At 25.4% G+C, this 22356-nt stretch overlaps 1 protein-coding gene across 1 annotated transcript in view; it reads left to right on the plus strand.

The window, feature by feature from the left end:
- LOC132933939 (uncharacterized) overlaps positions 1-22356 on the plus strand; it is a 292866-nt gene that overhangs the window by 32197 nt on the left and 238313 nt on the right. The window contains exon 2 of the mRNA XM_061000219.1: positions 7230-7286. The gene's annotated coding sequence lies outside the window, so the exon portion shown is untranslated. The remainder of the gene's footprint in view (positions 1-7229; positions 7287-22356) is intronic.

Raw genomic sequence — 22356 nt, forward strand, 5'->3', positions numbered from 1 at the left:
ATAAGTGTTAAAATTAAAAAATGTATGAATTTTTAACATGAAAATAATTTACCTTTTTTGGTGATTGTAAAGAATTTTGTAAAAATGTATTGAAACATGCCAATTTGGACTTGCTGGTCTTTTCATATTGCCACTCGAAGCAAAATGGTACTAAGTTTGGCTATGTTTAAGCCGTGAAATCTGTTTAAATCAGTGAAAGATCTCGTGCTTAGAAATAACCGCGGAAGCATCAATTCGGATAAAGAAATTCCTGTAGATATTAATGGAGGATAAGCACATGGAAAAAGTTTAATTTTATCAAAAGTCAGATTCCAGAAAATACAGTAAATTACATTTGAGAATGTTTTAAAAATATAATTAATATCTTGATTGCTCTAAAATCGAACGTTTATTTATTTCAATAGTTCTAAAAAATATATATTGATAATAGATAGGTAGATAGTTAGTTTAGTTTATTTTAACGTTAGTATATTAAGTACGTAATACGGTGTAGTATCTTCATTAATTTAACATTATTGTTGAGGCAAAATTCCCGATTGCTCTGATATAATAATTACTATAATTTATAGAAAATAAGTGAAACGGTAATTAGGTAATCATATGTTATTTACCATTTACGTAATAAGAAAATATTAGAAAATCCGTTTACAAAATGTTTATACCTGTATAATAGGTGAAGCATAACTGTTATGAAATCTTATATTATTGGAAAGTGACAACTTGATTTTAAGTGTTGAAACAGGAAATAAAACAAAAAGTACAAATTTAATTGGAGTATATTTTTTCAATTTTCTCATCGTATTTTCTTATATAATGGATATTGAATAGATTTCTCAGTATATATTTTGAGATCAGTTGTGGATACTGAAAAAATAAAGCATTTTGGAAATTATTTTCTTCTGTACACAGTGTTTATATTTTCATCTTGAAGGTATTTACCCTCTATTTGATGTCTGTATGAATTTCAGAAGAATAACAATTATTTTCAATTCTAAAATGTTTAATAGAGTATCTCGTATTATTTGGAAGGAACAAAAAATATTATTTTAACGAACATTGTAGAATAATCTTAAAGATGTATGATACAAATATCATATTGTATGAAATAAATATGCAAGGAAAAACGATAATAATCCGTATCAGAAAATTATAATAATTTGCAAGCATTATAATTATAATTTGAATGCTAACTTAACAATCCACTGATTTACTAATAAATTTACCTTAGTAAAAATAAATAGTTGTGTTGTGTTTTTTTTTTATTCAAAAATGATTTAAAAGTATTTGAATAAGAATACATTATTAATATCTGTGTACAAAAATATTGCCAATTTATTTATTTTGATGGGCCATATTAAATCGGTACATTACCCTTGTCCAGTAGTTTAATATGATTTTCACTTATTTTTTTTTTACTATTATTGTGTCACAAACTGTTTCATAGTTTCTTGACTGTAAAAAAATCTAAGTAAGTACCATCTGTCACCAATTTTTGATCGATCAACATGTAATTTAAAACTTTTGAACTCTTTTACTATCTCAAAAATTGTTTTTCAATAATAAAAAACACAACATTGTAACACCGATTTCTCTCTCTCTCTGAAAATGAAATGAGTTAGTGCTTTAAAATTGTCTAATAAGTGTATGACGCGTATGTATGTGCGTTTAATTCAAATACAATATAAAAATGTTTCATAATTATATTAGCAAAAATTAATGTTTAGCTAAAAAAACATGTAAACTTATAACATATAGGTACCAAAACTGTGCATCGTGTGAGCACATTTAATAAAACTGTTTGGTGGTTAGATTACAAACTTTTTATCTTAAAACTAAAAGGTGTTAAGAGGTTACGCCATCAAACATTCTCGACTTTCTAAAGCTTTTATTGAATCAATATTTTAAAATTTATGAGCACATCATGTGTTAAAAAATTCTTTGAACAGTCAAATATCGTTATTCTTCTACTACATTTTTGCATGCCACATTAATAACCATTCCATAAACATCTTAGGTGTACCTTATTCGTTTAATAAATTCTTTAATATAATATTAATTATAATTGTTTAGCGTATAAAAATATTGTGAAGTATTTTCAATGTTTTAAAAATTCTATAAGAACAACTTATATTAAAAATTTTAATTGAAAGCACTTTTGAGTTTTTTGACCGAGCCTAAAAATAGTGGGCTAAAAAAAATCGAAAATATTTCGAAAATGTCAAATGTTTTTAATAATAGTTAAATAAATATTTGAAAAAATTTACTGTGTATAATAATTTAAGTTATCGTAGAATGTTTCAAACTTATATAAATAAAACGTTTTTCAATAATCATAAAACACAAACATCGTTTAGAGGATGATTCGTTATTATGAGTTTGAATATCCACTGTCTTCAAAATTTGAACTTTAAAAGGGTAATAAAAAATATATGTGACTTTACGCTAATCTTTTTTTTTTAAATTCCAGTCAATAATATATTTTCGTGGTTAAGTCAAATTTTGTTAACATAAGAACTTTAAACGCTTTTGAAAAAATTTGTGAATGTGTCAGTGTTTTCAATATTTTTAAGTGTGGTAAAAGTTAACTATAATATTATATAAGAAAATTATAATATTTATAATTAGAACTAAAAATTTGTAAAATTATACCATGTTTAGTATAAATGTAAACTGTAATATTTTATGAAAGTCTTAGGTATCTATGGTAATTAATTTTTGAGTTCCCACAAAAAAAATAAAATATGTTGTGTCCAAAACTGGATTTACGTAAAATTAATTTTAATTAATACCCTTAACTTTTTTTCCGATTGTTTTGTAAGGTACCTACTGTGAGACTCGCAGATTACCTTTTAGATCTGTTTTTCTTCTAGAAACCTAAAAGTTGATGATTGACTCCTTTTTCTTCTATAAAAAGTGTTGTCAAACACAACAAAAAACATAATATTATGTTATTAGGTTCATATCGCATTGTAATATAAAGCATTCGGAATCAAAAATAAAATTAAAAAGCGTTGAAAATATACAATCATATTATTAATACTTACTGTTTTTATGATATAAAATATTTTCTGGAGCGAATTTATGAACTTTTTCAAAATGCAAATTTCATTATTTGCACGGAAGTATTCAAACGTTTAAATCGATGTTTTTAAAAAATGTGAAAAAAAAAAGTTTGTTTTACTGTATAAAAATTATTATTTTGTGTATGTAAACATGAAACAGGCTAATAACGATTTTATCATAATAATAAAAAAAACTTAGATTTAATTATTATTTATATTTATATAATATGATAGTTCTTTTATGGTTGATTTCACTAAAGTGTATCGAACTTTGATAAAAATACAATTTATAATGTATTCTTATAATTCTTTAATAAGTCAAAGTAAAGTTAACGAACTAAAATGTAGTTCTAAAAATAATCATATAATATAATATAAAATATAAATTATGTTTTCATTAGCAATCTCCAATCTACTATTAAAATTGATGAATATGACCTTCGATCTTCTGAAGAATACTTTCTACGAAAATGCCATTCGTCCATGAATTATAATGTAACATAATGTAATTACGCCTAGTAAATTTTGTACTATGGACAGGCTACTTAAAATGTATTAAAGTATAAATATAAAATTATATTTTTTTATTTAATATTTTGTAGAATGAGAATATTAATTCATAAAAAAATTATTACCTATATTGTAAATTTTTTTTTTAAGGGTTGAAGCTAAAGTTATATGGAAAAAACGTTTTTCCCTTTTTTCCCCTATTGTTCTTTCAATTTTTGTTTAGTTATTAAAGATTAGTAATTACCAAAAAAGTGACTTTTTATTTTTTCGTCGTTTGATGTTTTCTAGAACAAGAATTATTATAAACAAACTATAATTTAAGTGTATTAAAAACTAGGTACTGCAAAATTATTAAAAATATACAAATGCATTAAACCGTGTATTTATAATTTGTTCATTATTACACTGTACGTACATACTCAACTTATTGATATTTGTAGCCTTGTAGTCTGTAGGTAAGGTAGGTATATTGTAATATTTATCAGTGTGTGATATTTCTATATTTATAATCTTAATAATCCATTTTTACTAATAGTACCTATATTATAGGTACTATTAAGACCGTTTTACGTATTTAATTGATAGGCACTCTATTACTTTGCATGAACATTTTTGTACCCTTGCTATCTTACTAAGTATTTAGTATTTTTTTTAAAATTTTATATTTTGATATTTTATATTCAGAAAATATACCGAAATGCCTTAAAAATACTCTTTTATTTATTAAAATCGATTAAAGGCCACGGATACGCACATTATTATTCCAAGGGCAAACATTTATAATAAAAATGTATTTTTATACTTCTAGCCCACTTCCGGCATTTGTTATGCTGTACGTTTATAGGTCACTGTCACTATACGGACGTTAGTTTAAGATTTTTGAATTAACAAAATAGAATGAAAATATAATAATTTAATTTTAGATTGATACAATAAAATGTATTTGTTAACAGTATTTCATAGTTTTGATTAATGGCGATCTATAATAATCTAGTTTTTGCTCTTTTCTGTTTATATAATAATATATTATACTTACTTAAAAGGTAATATGTGACGAGTGTTTTCTATGGATTTATTTCTTAGCTTCAGAATACATTTATCAACTTTCGTTTCATATGGTAGGTACCTACGTGGCTATATATTGTGAACTACAACAATAATAGTAATTAGGTATTAGCTGTAGGATGTTTTCGTAGGTATTATAATAACTAAATACAAATAGGTTTTAATCAATATAAAACTGATTCGAAACAAAATAGAATGAAAATATAATAATTTAATTTTAGATTGACACAATAAAATGTATTTGTTAACAGTATTTCATAGTTTTGATTAATGGCGATCTATAATAATCTAGTTTTTGCTCTTTTCTGTTTATATAATAATATATTATACTTACTTAAAAGGTAATATGTGACGAGTGTTTTCTATGGATTTATTTCTTAGCTTCAGAATACATTTATCAACTTTTGTTTTATATGGTAGGTACCTACGTAGCTATATATTGTGAACTACAACAATAATAGTAATTAGGTATTAGCTGTAGGATGTTTTCGTAGGTATTAAAATAACTCAATACAAATAGGTTTTAATCAATATAAAACTGATTAGATAAAACTCGAAATCATAGCACGCCAGAAATTCTTCGTAGATAAGAAATTAGCCAAATTTTGTTTTTTTGTGATCAACGACAGTTTCTCAAATTATAGCAGGGTGTTTTGTTTGTATGGATTTAAATGATTAGTAGTGAAATGTATGAATGTCGTAGCCATAGAACATGTTATTGAAAATTAGTTTTCCTAGTTACCCTAAGTAATAAGTAATATTTACGCTTACCTATGTCTTATAATGTATTTTATCTACTAATGAAATACAAAGATAAATATCCAAAGTTTAGTTGTACAATTTAAACTTCAAAGGTGGAATTAAGATTCCGGGACCTAGTACTAGTGTTATTACTGGAAGTTGGTGCATTCTAAAAGTTTGTGTAATGTAGTACTCGTTATTGTTTTCAAAAAATGTTCAATTTCAACCTGTATGAATAAGTAATAAATACGTTCTTTTATATATGAATAAGTTGAAATATAGGTATTCAGAAAATAAAAATTATGAAAGAAAAAAGGTGCAGAAATTATGAACCTACCATTTATTTTATAAATATGTTTTAATAAAATAAATACTTTAATAGTTAGGATAATATGCTTTTAATGTTGATTGTTCTACATTCATTTAATTTGTTGTGATTTTAAAAGCTTCGCGATGTAAATTGAAAATGAGTTCCAGTTGTTATTACCTATTGGTAATTTATTTTTCTTTTATTTGCATTTTTAAATATTTTAAAAATATAAAACATTTTGGTACATTTTTCTTATATCGCAATTTATTATTTTTAATTAAAACGGTAAATACCAAAATGTAATACTTATCAGAGCTGTTCTGATTTTATAATATAAAATGGTATATTTTTCAATGGCATTTTGTTTATTGTACTGTAATAAGAATATTTAATAATTATCAGCTAAATATAATATGCACCTCACAAAACTTTTGGTGTACTTTTATAATATTATTTCATGGCATTGTAACAATCATTACTGTCGTGGGTATGTAATTATAGTAATTGTTGAGTTTTCTGTTTCATATTTTTAACATCGAAACATATTATTTGATACATATCATTGTAAAAAATAATACCAATAGACAATCAATTATTTAAATGTGTCATTATGTAGTTTTTTTTACTATTATTTTATCTAATATTCTTTATACTTTTACACTAAATATGTCTTTTGTTTTAAAATTGCACTCACAAATAAACATAAAAAAAAAATTTTGCTGTAAATTTATTTCTTATTTGTTGCCACCTACATTAAATTGAGTTACCTTTAATTTTTGAACAACAATATCCAATCTCATTTTAAATTCTGAACGCTACAAACAAAACAATCGAGTTTACAATAATGTGTATTTTTTCATTTTGAGAAACACTTTTTGGTGGAAATAACAGCTAAACTATTTTAGTACGTATTTTAAAATTGACACCAATCTAAGAGAGTATATACTTTACAATTTAAAAGTCAATGGTTTTCTCGTTAAATCACACAAATCAAGAATGACAATTTTATCGTAGAAATATAACTTAAGCCAATAATTGTCCAAATTTATTCTTTTAAGTAATAAGGAATAATTAAGTTTGGGTTTAGAATTCTTTTTTAATTTTAATTTTAATTTTTAGTTTGTTAGGTTGGAGTTGGATTCATAATAATTTGTATTTTATTTTTAATTTAATACTTTTTGAAACATTTACAAAATCTTAAAACTATTACATTCATTTGATACCTTTTGATACTGTCTTAGTAGTTAAATAGATTAAACTTAGAATTTTTTTTGTAATTTTCATGAAAATATAGTGAAAGAGTGCTATAAAATTATCCTGACCTGGGTGGCATCGCTTTTCAAATACAAAGATTTATCGTTGCCATCAAATTTAAAGGCATACTTACACCTGTACCATATTGGAAAAAATAAATAAAAAGGGAGACAAAGAGACGGAGATGATATAAAGTGTGAGAATGATTGAAAGTGGTTACAGTCTTATAGAATATCACAATTTTGTATAAATGGATACATTAAAATATTTTTGTTTTTAATTTACAGGTGGTTTCTGAATACCAACTGTCGACTTATCAAACATACGGTCTGTTAAATAAATTCGTAAGTATACCATAATATTAAATCAAAACTTAACCTTCGATTTGCTATGCAAATCTGTAGGGCAGAAGAGATTTGATGCATTTTTACTTATAATTTGCTTACTAACATTCATTGAAAGTTTTATTGAACACTTTTAACTATTAACTATTTCCAAAGCTCTTTTTTTTTTGGAATTTAGTAAATTTAGTTTTTGTAACATTGTTTTATTTAACATTAATTTGGTTGTGTAAAAGTTAATGATTTCGTACTTGCGTAATGCTAAAGGTAATAGTTGAAATTAAATCTGCTTAGCTTAGACATCTTCTGAAAATTCTCACATTTTGATTTAACCAAATAAATGAACAGCCTTGTGGTATCTATGATGAAGGAAAACTCGCAGTGGTACAGCATATACTAATAAACGTGATTATAGATTGAGCCTTTTGAACGGACCATTATATTATATACGAAGTCTTAGAGATAAGAAATTACTAACTTTAAATCATAAATCGCGTCGGCATTATTATAATGTACCTAATCTACTAGTTCTATTGTTTCGCAAGAAGTTCCAGTGAATATTTTGAAAGAAATGCATAGATAGTTGACATAGAATACTCATATTGTGTCGTTCTATTTATACAATTCTTTCAGATTAATTAGGCACGCAAATATCTAATACATTATTATTATAAAGATTTATTATATATTTTGTTAGGTAGGTATTTTTGTTTATGCAATTTAAATTGTGTACTAAAACACATCAGTTTGATATTATAACTTCTATAAATACAGACGTATTTTAATTGAACGATATTCTGAATTATATTTGGTTTAATCTAAACTAATAAGCATAATTTATAATTCGTCAAAGTATATCTTAGTTAATTGTTTGAAAATAACACGTACGAAGAGTAGGTATTTGTAAAAAAAAATGCGTACCTATATCCGTTTACGTGATCAGTGGCATAATAACGGAGACATACCTACTTAGGATACTTTGAGGATTTCCCATTGTATTCACAGTTCATTAATTACATTCAAATCTTTAAATTAAAAAGAATTAATAATTCGCGCACGTCAAGTACAAAATTTAATGTAAAAATTACGTGGTCACAATATTTTTTTTTATAAGCGTTCAAAGTTAGAATTTTAACCAAATTTGTAAAAATTATGAACATTTGCAAACTATTTTGAGTCAGTAATTCATAAATGTATTCTCTTTATATCTAAGATTTGAAAATTGAATACAAGGTTCAATAAGTTTTTTACTTTTGACAGAAGAAAAAAGCTCAACGAAAAATCACATTAACTTTTTATGCGAGCAATTTTTCCGACATTGGATATTCAACCGTATATTAATGATTTCTCATCGAAAGATTTTCTTATTTTATGTAATTCAAAAACAAATAACGATTAACCTTAGATATTTATAATGTTCACCAAATGTTTACCTGTATTACAATTTTCTATACATGGTATAATTTTCAAAATATGTTGACTCTTTTTGAGCTATTTACTAGCCATTTATTTATTTACTCAAAGAGCTACATTTTTCCCCGCGATACGCAGTTACTAATCAGTTTATTCATTTTATAGGTACGTGAAATTAATATTTTTCTCAATATAAACCTCATAGATTTGCACAAAACGAATTATATTCTTTATATTTATATTATAACATCTACTTTTGTGTATTTTAAATACTAAATTGTAGAACGTAGGAGAGTTGGAACTTATTTCTGGATATCAATATGATTCAAAATAACGTATACAAATAAAACTGCGTAAATACATTTCCATAGAAAATTACAATCTCATCCAAACATATTATCATTTTCAAATCCAATTCATAATTATTATAACAGTAGGTACCTACTGGATAACCAGTTTATTTTACTGGATATTTCTATTTTTGTGTATATTATGTACCTATTTTTATCAAATTTGCTCGCTGAGGTTTGGCATACGTACATTGTAAAAATTCCAATTAAAATAAATAATAGAACTAATTTTCAACCAAGTTAAATTACTCTTTTCCCCTATATTAAACTTGTAACTTTTACTTAGTCATAAAAAAATAAAAGTAATTTTTAACTTCACACTTATAACTTACATCATTTTGTCTATATTAACTTGACTCGACGAGTTATATAAATTAGTCAACTTGCTTAGTCTTGTAAACTATCTAGTTAATAAATTAATTTTAATTTAACAATTATTATACATCTAGTAACTATGTGAATCAATAAAAGTCTTGTATTTAACTGTAATTGTGATTTGTCATTGATCTTCAGTTAACATAATTATAATGATAACTATTTGCTTGGAAAATTCTTTAACCTAGGCAATTTAATTATAAAAACTGGATTATTATTAGCTCTGCTGTACTTATATTTTATTTCTAACTTACCTCGTCATTGAGAACTGAGAACGTTACTGGAATGGATATGTTAAAATAAATTTGAATTCAATGATAAATCATTGTATACGAAAAACGATTCTGAGCGAAGGTGATGGGTGTATCTGCATCGATTTCTAAGGATAGTTTATGTTATACTATTATTTTCTTATTTATTGGTAGGTTGAATTATTTTTTGCCAAAAACATCGCATGTAACTTATAAGTCAATACTGGCGTAGGTAGGTACCGATCGCATAAGATGGTACTTATCGTTTTCTATTTCTTTAGTTCGTCTTAAAAAATGTAATATATTTTTATATTATACAAAGTACAAATGATGAGCACTTATAACAATACAATTCAATTTGACAACACTATTGGCCTTTTACACACGTGCCCCTAACCACCCCCCCTTAATTATACGGTTCTGAACTTATGAGGGACCGTGCACGTCGGACAAACAAAATATGATACTCGCCCCCTTTGGAATAAAATATTATTTATTTACTCGTGTTACACAAAATATCTCTGTTGTATTTCATTAACGTTTAGTAGGTACAGACTAAGTTCGTAGGTACATCAAAAATTAACCACCAGAAATACTCACATAACTCACAAGAAATATTTTAATAAAGTTTCTGAAAATATTGCAAATTACGCAAAGATTACCATATTATTGTTATCATTATAATGATTTTACTATAAACATATTAAACTTTTGGTAGTTTTTTTAAAATTTATTTATCACATAATTTTTTGTAATAGGTATTTATTGTTTATTCTTCAATTTGACTAAATTTAAAACTGAAAATTGTGGAATATTATACACAGAATACACTTCCAAGATGTTGTACTTAATAGGTATTTAACATTTTGTGTAAATACCCAACGCCGAACTATCAAACCAATAAAAAAATCCATGGTCAAAAATCCAACTTATTTGAAAAAAAATTGTTGAAACTGTTGCCAAAAAACTTTATAAATCTAATACAAAAATATTGAAGGATACTAATAAGTTATCTATATAGTAAAATTAAAAAAATGAATTGAGCCACCATATTTTTTATTATGAGCGTCTGAAGTTAGAGTTAGAAATTCATAAAAAGTTTCTTTTTATATCTAAGGTTTAAAATTGAATACAAGATTCCTTATAAGTTTTTCTACATATAGTAAGAAAAAAAATTGAAGTTTTTTATAAGCATATGCAATTCAAAATTCATCAGTGACAAAATTCGTCAAAGTCGCAAAAATTTGCTAATTATTTTGTAATTACAAATGTATAAAATGTTTAATTTTTATAGCTAAACATCTAAAATGTAAACTGTAATCAAAAAAACTAAAAAACTGTAAACACATAGTTCTTTTATTTATTTATATAGATATGGGTAGAATTCAGATGAAATTACATTTTTAAACGAAGAATAACAATTTTAGTTATTTTATTGTAATTTAAAAATATATTCGTGAGTACTTGAAGCTTTTTAAAGTGTACCTAGGTACTATTATATTTTATATTATATACAATAACATTTCCAAATGCATTTTTTTTGGCGACAATTAATTCAACCCACTGTGTTGCGAATAGTAAAATAAATTACTTTAATAACAAATCATAAAATGTATTTAGTAATATATGCTGACAGACTGTCTTCGCCCAGAATCGTTTTTCGTATGCTAAATCATTGAGTTCATATTTAAAACATACATTACAGAGACCCACTCCACACGCCCACTTGCCTACCTTTTTTTGAAAATTTGCTTTGAACTTAAATAATTTAATACATTTTTCGTGATTATTAGTCATAATACAAACAAATAATGTTATTACTATTAATATTTTATTCGACAGGCTATTTTGGATTATTTTTGATTTTTATTTGTCATATCCGTTGGGTTTATAGATTAACAAGGCAACCCTGCATTTTTTATCTATTGGATATTTTGGCCTTAGATATTTTGACTTGGATAATTTCAATACAGACTATTTTGTCCTTAAATATATTTTCCCGATACCAATTTATTTAGATGTAATATTATACTCAAGCGATTAGTTTTTTTTTCGTCCTAAAAAGCTAATTTAGTTTTTCATATCAATATATTATACAGTTTACTCGTAGACGGTAAGATTATGTACCTATTGACGATTAAAATCATTTTAGTTTTATTGCTTAGATAGATGTTACTATTATACATAATATTTAATATTATCATGCGTCATGCAAATAATTGTTGTCTTATTAATTTGATGCCAACATCAAGTAAATATTACCTACTCATTTACTAGCATACCATAATATGCTCATCGTGCAAGCAAGTTTTACAAGTTTATGACAAATATTTTACAAGCACAGTCGACGAAAACTCAGAATTTACAATAATCATTGATACTAATGAGGATATGTGGAGACTGGAGAGGTTTAGGTTTAGGCTAATAATTGTTTATAAATGGGTGGTAACTACAATTATTAATATACTGGTGAATAGCGATCATAATGGTATACCTATACGACAGAAAATCACGTGGAACACGTGTTTAATGCCCACACTGATTTCGGCCGTACGTGAATAAAATTATACATATAATTAATAATATTATATTAAATAAAATCAAACAAATTTGAAAAAAAAAAATTACACACAAACCTCCGTTTATGTATTATAAATAGGTAGGCGGTACTTACTTGCAGTGCCCGTATTATAGCATTATAATAATATTATTATGCTTGCACAGTCCATTCAACAATAATATTATAATAACATACGGCTGAACGTCTAAAATATAATATTTTAGTCTACCAATAATTGACAGATAATATTAGTATGGCCGAGGTTTATTATAATATTAGATTGCATTTTAAATATTTCACGAATAGTAGCATTAACCCTTAGGCCATAATAATATTATGCGTGCTTGTATTATAATAATAACCAGACCCTGCGACGGCGCATGCGCGGTAGACACACATACACACTGATGGCGTCTATGGTCCCGAACAACGGGCTGATGACTAATGTACGAAAACGATTTGTTTAATTATTGAAGCCCACCGGCTCGCACTGTGAATAAACCAAAACCCGATATGGCCACAGGCCGTGCAATATCGTACATTGACGATTTGTTGTCGTTATCATAATAATAATGATAATAATAATAATAATAATAATAATAATATTCATCTTCCTCGGGCTGTATAAAATACAATGCGATGTACAGGGCGAACGTAATATTATAATGTGCAACGCGATTATTTCACGTGATTTTGTCCATTGAAATCAAATTATTATTATTATTATTATTGATCGAATTAACAACACAATACGTGCATTTCATTATTTCGTAATAATATCATTAGCCTCGTGTACATTTCAATAATATTTCACAACGCTCCAACCGCGAATGAAAACTTTTTATTTCTTTTTTTCGATGTAATAGGTGCCCCACGTACCTCCTAAAGGTATTTTCTTTTTATTCCGAGAGAATTACGTTTTCACGCCACGATTGTTGTTGTCTGCGACGTGCGTCGTCAAATACTAAAAGGTTCACAAACCTAAATGATTATAATATAGCTGGTATTTATTTAATGCTATTATAATAGTTGTTGCATGTGTTTTTTTTGCATTATAATATTTATCGCTAACTTTTTATTATTGCTTTTTAGAAAGTCGTAAATAATATTATGACTTGATTTTTGTCACTACGCTGGAAACATGTCCCGCAGGAATCTTATACTGAAAAAAGTATAATATCATTGACCAATTGCCCTAAATATATGTCCACTAGTGTGTACAAAACTTGATAATGTTTTTTGTACCGTATGTCCTTGTATAATATAATATTATATCATATTTTGTTTGCATCCATTTATTGTTATTTTCAAATGTGTGGTATAATAATCGGTTTACCATCTTCACATGAAGATTTTTTCTTCTAGAATTTTAAAATTGTATCAATAATATAGAATAATATAGCTGAAGAGCCTTCAATGAAAGGATTCTTCGCCCGAACATCCGTCGTAGGTGCAGCACTTGGAATTATTTTTGTGAATAATTATTTTATAGATTGTATATTAATTAACAATATATGTTTGAAAAAAATATAAAATATAATATAAATTTATAAATATTATAATTTTACGAATTTAGAAGTCAAATTTCTATAATTTTACAAATGAGCAGACATTATTAATTATACAATAACAATTTCAAAATATTTTTTAAAAATAAATCTAACGGATAATATATTCGTAGTGCCTATACTAAATATTTTGTTATCGTCTGTTAATACTCATCAATACTATATCTAGTAATAGCAACTAAATTTCATATAATATTATTATGTGCAGCAGACACCTTTTTTACACGAATTCATGTCGATAGTAATAAATTAAAAACATTTTTTTTTTTTTTTTATGAAATTATTCCCTTTACATATATAACAGCCGAATATGCTTGGGTTCATTAAACTAATTACTAATTTTAGAGTTGTACAACAATTGTATTGCATAGTCACTAGTTAGACTTATAGATACATTACACATTTTTTTTTACTAATAACTAGGTATAAGTACCTAATATTATAGATCACAATTCATAGACAATTTCTTGATTGTCGTTTAGTTTAAAACATTTCAAACGAATATTTATTTTCATACAAATCCCAGACCTTGCATCTATAGTTATTTTGAATCAAACTTGTATTTATATTTATTACTAAGTATAAAAAAAAATGCGTTTGCAAGTTCTACAATAACCTACCTAATTATATTATGTTTCAACTATAGATATTGATGCGCAATATGGAAATAGAAAATCACTTCTGTATGAAAATCTTGAATACACTAGCATGTACTTAATTGATTGATACATTTATACGCACAATTTTTACACATTATAGTATGACGACAAATATTTATAAATTTTTATATTCTCTTCCAGATCATTGAGCGTTTAAAAACATAATATTATATAATAACTATTGTATAAATATTTTTGTAAAAGCATATCTAAATAAATAAATACATTAAAAACCAATCATTTTTATGACTATAGGTCACATTGAATTGCACTTAATTATATTGTTATCATCAAATTGCGTTATAAAATTTTATATTTTAAAGTTTACGCGTCACCTACTATAATAAAGATTGAAAACTTATAGTATTTTGTGTAAAGCTGTCGGCGTACCCGATTAATAACATAACCACATATAATTAGTCGATAACGCGAGACTTACCTTGTCATATATATTATTATTATTACTTCTACACAGGTACATACACTCAACTTATTTCCGTGGTTTCTTTAGAAGTTCAAGTGTGCACAACTATAATAATATGATTGTATCGCATATTATGTCTCATACAATGATCGGATGACACACGCTGCATCAGATTTAATAGGTTGTATTTCACGTAAATGTCCGTTGTTTGCCTCTGAATTTAAACAATCAACAAAACGTATTGTATTTTTATTAACATAAAGAAATTTAATACTTGTAAAATTTATTTTATTATCATACTAAAAAAATGGTGGGTATGAAAAAAAAAGAGCGCCTTAAAATACACACAAATAAAACACATTAAACCACCGGACTATAATTGCAGCAAGTCTTTACGATTCACGAAAAAATTTCTCGAGAAAGCATTGCAAATTTGCAGTCAAATAAAGAAGTTTGAATGTACAACAATCTAATTGGAAATTGAACATACAAGTGTATGGTGTAGTTTTAAAATCATTTTGAACAATATCAACAGAGTTACAGTCTATTTAACTAGAAACTATTGTAGCGTATTTTCAACATTTTATCAGATAATTTCCCTGCGGCCCGCATTACATTGCACTTCCGACACCTAAAGCAACCAAATAACCAATATACAAAAAAAAAAAAATAATAATAACAATACTAATTTCTACTATTACTATAATAATCTGAAACCAAACCATGTATAAACATAAAAACTCATTTTATAAAATAATTTTAAAAAAAAAAATCATTGTAAAACCAATATGTTACCAAAATAATATCTAGCTATCAACAACAAAAATGAGTGATATCCCAACAAACACTCCGCCATACTACGTGTAAAAAAAAAAAGGTAAGTATTAAAAAAAATGGCTCTACAAGTTATGATGTAATTTTATAGGTAGCTTAAGTCTTTGAACTATAGATATTATTTATACTTAAATAATCTGCTAAAAAATTGAACTTAGCTTGGCGACTAATTAAGTTAAGAATTTAAAAATACTATAGCATAGTGAGTACCTACATAATAACAATACAGTCTACTATCATTGAAATAGCTATAGTGTAATCAAGTGTTTTAATGTCACCGTGCTAAGTTAAACTGTTTGACAGAATATTTTAACATAAATGATATCCAAAGTTCAAAGACTTGGCTACCTATAAAATTATGACACAACTTTTAGAGCCGTTTTTTTTTTTTTTACTCAGCGTTTTTTTACACGGATTATGGCGGAGTGTTTTTGTTGGGTTATAATATGACGAAAACGAATATCGAACATTTGCTGCGTAACCAAGTAAGAATGATAAAACAACAGGTATATACGTTTGAAAACATTTATTATATTTGAAGCCTCGAAGGCATACAATTACATATAGATATACCTCAAATATGGCAAAAAAAAAATTTGTGTTACGACGATAATATTTCCCGTTCCATAAATGTTTATAATATTATTTTAACGGTAATAAACCTTTATAAAACGGAAATTGTCTATTGTAGAGGTGACATAATATTTTATTCTTAGTGTCCGCCAATTATTTCTGCATTCTGAACATCACTGAAGTCACCAAACGTTGGGTAAATGCATTGTAGAAGTTAACTAAAATATAATTTGTAAAAAAAAAAACATTTGCAATACGAATTTGAAAAACTTAAGCACGCGTTTATCATAATATTATGTTACAGTTGGGTAACACAAACACATTATGAGCGAATAACATATTATGGATGCATTGTGCATGACATGAATGTATGATATCTAAAATCTGAAAGCAATAATATTAACATACTTTGAAAAAGGTTAGCAGCCGAGTGATTTTTTTTTTAAATCCAACCGAATACCAAACTTCAACAGTAGATGTACAAAAAATAAACTTTAAAATTTCACGATCTACATCTAATCTTCTATAAACATGTTTTGAAGCAGTTTTATTTTAAAACGTGTTCAAATTATAAATAAATAAAACACATCATTGTAAAGCTAATGTAATAGCTTCTTCGTCCATGTTCAGAATCTAAAATTTTGCACGGTAAATATATCGTAAATAATTAATAGGTTGGTACTTCCTGACCTGTACAACGAAACTAAATTTTATATTTACTTCAAAGTTCAAACATAATATTCTGAACCCAATTCAATTTACTTATGTTTGAAAACTACAGATATATTAAATTTGTAGTATAGGTCTGCATAAAAATATTATGTTAATTGATGTTTTAAATTAAGAAAAGAAAATTGACTGATAGTCACTTGATTGTACATTGTATTGACATTTTTTTTTTTAAAATTTGAATGACTTTTAATTAAACGATATTGATAGGTTGAAAACAACGTGAAAATGTCAAGTCTGAGCAATGTGGTGTGCGCGAGATAGCTAAGTAATTCATTGCTATTCAACAATTAATATTCAATATTTTAATATAAAAAATAAAATAAAATACCACTGGAAACAAATTCTATAATAACTTATACTATTACTCATATTATATATATATATATTATATACATATATATTACAAAATATGCAGTCGATATAAAAGTCGTTCAACATTTTAAGTTACGTTACCGCACATATTATGGCCACTTTATTATTATAGGTTCTGAGTTTTGGCCGGGAGGTTTGGGTTTAAAATGTTGTGTCTTTCAGTGAATTTTATTGTATTTGATCGTGAACACTTTTTATTGTAGAATGAGTGCTACGAAGAATTTCATATGTAGCATATGAGAAATCGATTGGAAATTATAGATGTAGATTGTTCTTTGGGGAATCAAATGTGAAAATGTTATTTTTCAAGGAAATTGAGAAAAACTACCAAAAAACACCGACATTTATGGCAAAACCATTTTGTACAAAATGTATTTCGTTTGTTTTCATTGTAATTTAATAAATAATAATATTAGATATTGGATTGAGTGGGTATTGGTTTTATTATTTTATACAGGGTGATTCTCCAAGCATACCCATCCAAACATTTTTCTTTACTAATGAAGTTATTCAAATTCAGTTTTTTTTTCAATTTTTATGTAAACAATACTAAATATAAAGAAGTTTATATCACCATAGAATACTCATTAAATGGTATGTCTCTAAGTATTTGAAAATATGGCCTTCGAGTATAATTACAAATTCAAAAAAGCAGAATTTGAATAAAATAATAATTAGGAATAATACATTATTTTAGGATGAAATGGGATGAACACTAAACACCCTGAATACTTCATTAAATTTTTAGGTTCCTTCCATATAGGTTTTTTATTAATTTTTCTTATTTCTAGAGGGATTAATTTTTAGATTTCTGAAATAAATACTCAACATTTTAATCTCGGTTGACTCATACTGCATGATTAATGATTATATTACCTATATACCTAATTATTAATTATTTGATTAGTAAGTATTTAATTAGTATTAATTTGAATCGAAAAATCGCATTTACAAAAGTATACATATTAACTTAAATTTAGGAAAAATAAAATACATTTAAAATGAAGTATCGTAAGTAAATTTTATTTTATAGACTTTTAAGAATGGTAATATAATCTCTTTCGAGTTTAAAATTGAACCAATGTTAATATTTTAAAAAATGTTTATTTTTACAGAGAATTATTTAAAAACTTCAGACATCATTATGTTGGGTAAATGATGGAATTCTGATCACTTTTTTATTTTTGTTATAAAAATCATTAAATTAAACTATACGTACCACATTGTTTTTGGTCAACTTTGAAAAAATTATATAAATAATCGTATGAATCTCAACTTTTTTTTTTTTAACATTCTGGATATTAAAATAAAAATATTTCATGTTTTTCATTTTCTGTTCAAATGAAATGCACTGTTATGCTTCCACCTGACATTCTTCAAGCTTAAATATACCAATAAAAATTAAACAAAAACGCAATATTTATGATTATACTATATTATACTATATAAAATATAGTCATTAATTTAGATAACTATAATTATCGAAAACATCTGGTATGTATGCCAATATTTCGTAATTGTTACTATATATTCCATTATACTTTAATTAATTCGATTAATACCTAATTAATGGTGTAATTCATTATCATATGATTAGGTAGGTATACAGATTATTCGGATATTTCAAAAATTTAAATTTATAATGCAATATTTGTAATGACATGGACATGTTGACGGGTCGAATATCATGTGATTAGAGTAGGTACTTAGAATAAAAAGGGGTATTGTTGTATTTTCATTGTGTTTCACAATAGCAAATACCGAAAACAGAGTCATGGAATATTTGGACATACGTCGAACAAAATTCTATGGTGAGTTACGTATTTATCAATGACTAAAAAATGATGTTTGGGTAGACATACGATAAATTCAATTATTTGAAGCACAGACCTTTATGAAAAAATAAGGTATTTGACTACTCGTTTCATGTTTTAAGTAAATTTATTATTTGATTTAAATAAATTGGCAGTACAACGTTAAGAATACTCGTATAATAAAAATAATTAAATCTTTCAAAATTAAAATATAATTCAAGTATGGTGACTAACCTATTGAAGATTGTATTATATAAGATCATTTAAATTTGATATTTTTTTATTTCAGTGTAGAAATGTCATTGTCTAAAGTGTAAATAATAGGTATATTATGTTTCATAGTTAATAATTTTGTAATAATACATCACTAACATATAATAATAAAAAAATAATAAATATGTAATTGTAGTTCAAAGTTGTATGATATTAAATATTACTATTTTTCTAAAGAAATACAAAAATCAATAACCACTAGTAAAAAAAAAAAAATGCATAATAGTTGTCAGTGTTACACCTACGACCTATATTTAAATTGATTGGTTTTTTGTATAATATTTAAAAAGAAAAATAGTCAAACAAATATACATTGTTTTCTTGTTTTTGGTAACAACATCAAAATATAATATAACAGTTTAGAATATAAATATAATAATATGGTCATAACACTATTCGTTCTATTTTTTGAAACATTGTTGAATTGTGTGTACATACCTACACGTACTTTGTCTGCAACATTAAAAAAATATTTACCTCAAGTTCAAAATCGTAGGTTTTAGTGGATTAAATCATATTGAATTTAAATTATATTTTTATTTTGTAATAACTTAGAACGTATACACTTTCATATACTAATTTTAACTCTGCGTTCATATTCTTTATTAAGTCTTGATAAATTGTCGGATGTAATCGTTTTCAATTTATAACTGCCTTTCTTCAGTTTAATTATATAATTGAAAAGATTGCTAAGAAAATAGTCTACAATTGTCCTGAAAACTAATATTCTTAACTCTATATCTTTTTAGTGTGAAATTAATATACGAAAAAGCTTAAAATAAACCCTAATTAGTATATTGTATAATATTATTTTATAATATTGTGTAATTAAAAAAAAACCGATGGAATTACTCTGCGATATAGTAGCTGGTATCTATACTGTCCGTATACTGTCTGTATTGATCCTAGTCATTGAATAAGTCCCTTATAGGTCACTATAACGGATGTGTTAAATTTGAATTTAATGGTAAATCATTGTAATATTGTTTACTTAAAACAATTCTGAAAAGGGGAAAAAGGTCTCTCGGCCTATATTTCTAAGAATATTTTACTATATATTTATAGATATAGGTAATTGATTTTTCTCTTAGTAGATACATACTGGCTAATACGATAGGTTCAACTAATTTTTGACAAAAAGAAATCGCATACTTTTATTTTATTATAATAATATTATTTTATATAATTTTACCAGCTGTTATTAACAAATTATAACTTATTAGTCAACACCGACGTACCGTAGAACGATGTAAATAGGATCATAGTATAGCTTAAATTAATCTAAATATTTTCATTTTATTGTGCATGCAAAATAATATTATACTTCGGAATCTAATGGAGAATCGTTTAAAGTCCCAACGAATATGTATATATTCAATATTATTGATTTTCAACATAATAGCTAAAATTCGTTCAAAAATCAAATTTTGTAAACATTTGATCTGGAAATGTCAAAAAAAAAAATGTTAACAAAATAAATGTTTTTTCAATATTTTTTTTATTGAAATAAGAATAACTTAAGAGAGATTATATATTACATTTTAAGTATTTTTCCCTAGTATTAAAAGTCTTATCAACACTTATAAGTATTAAATATTAATATTTGAAATTTCGATCGTGGGTAAATAAGAATAATTGCAATAATAGTGGAATGTTTCTTGTTTCAACCATTAATATTTTTACATCAAACTAACAAAAATTATATTTTATTCGTGAGTGTCTAGTCTCGTTGTATCTTAGATTCCACAAGGCCATAAAAAATAAATGTGGCCCTACGTCAAACTTAATTTTCAATTTCATTCAGAATAACTTATGAGAAACCTGCATAAAATGTGCAAGCTTTTTGATTGAGCAAAAAACTAAAAAAAGTTTAAAATTTTAAATAATAATATTAAAAATATAGTCTTATAAATATCAATATTTTTTGAAAAATAATTCTTCTTCTTGAAAATTATAATATTGATACTTGGTGAAAATTTAAAGAAATACCTAATTATCCGTTTTTGAATTACAATAAAATATCAAGAACAATGTTGTCAGTTGGTTATTTTTTCCTAATTTTTTAGAAAAGTACAGATTTCAGTAATTTTTATTTTTTACCCTTTTTAAAGTACTAAATAAATCTAAGTTTATACCATAAGATCACCTCGAAGTTAATGAACAAAAGATTTATTCTACTATAAATAAAACACGTATTGTTAAATTGAATCGCCCCGCCCAGAATCTAGAAAACTATTTTAAACTATTGTTAAGGTGCTATTATACTACTGTATTCTAAACGGTATTTTAGATTTTAAAATTGACTACATTTAGGAAACATTGACTTATTTCAGATTCCGAGCATTGCAATTTGCAAGGAATCTATTGTTTTACAACTACGTGTTTTTTTGTAGTGGCAGTTGTTGTTATAGTTGTTGTTGTTTCATAAAATACTTTTTGGGTCAGTAAAAGTGCTTCAAATGTTTCATTTTATAGCCTCTCTAATAATAATTTGTATAATAACTCGTAATTGGAATGCGAGAACAGGTGCTCTTTAATACAGATCATTTTTAATAACGCTTAGTTAAAACATAATTTATAAATTGCATACTAACAAGATTAAAAATATCAATGTTATTTATTTTCATATTAATTTTGTATTTATTATTTTTCATTAATTAGTCTTTACTGTTTAGATATAAACTACCCAAACCTATATGTATTCGAAGATATTTATTGACGATAATTTAAAGGTTGAAACATAATATTAATACTAATTTTAAGCCGAGATCTTCTGAGAATCATCTATCAAATACAATGATAGCTACTTTCAGATTTAATAGCATAACACACCCCTCCTTATTGCCCGTTAAAAACAGTGGCCTACTTAACGTGT

Source organism: Metopolophium dirhodum, chromosome 1, assembly GCF_019925205.1.
Source record: "Metopolophium dirhodum isolate CAU chromosome 1, ASM1992520v1, whole genome shotgun sequence".
Taxonomy (NCBI): Eukaryota; Metazoa; Arthropoda; class Insecta; order Hemiptera; family Aphididae; genus Metopolophium; species Metopolophium dirhodum.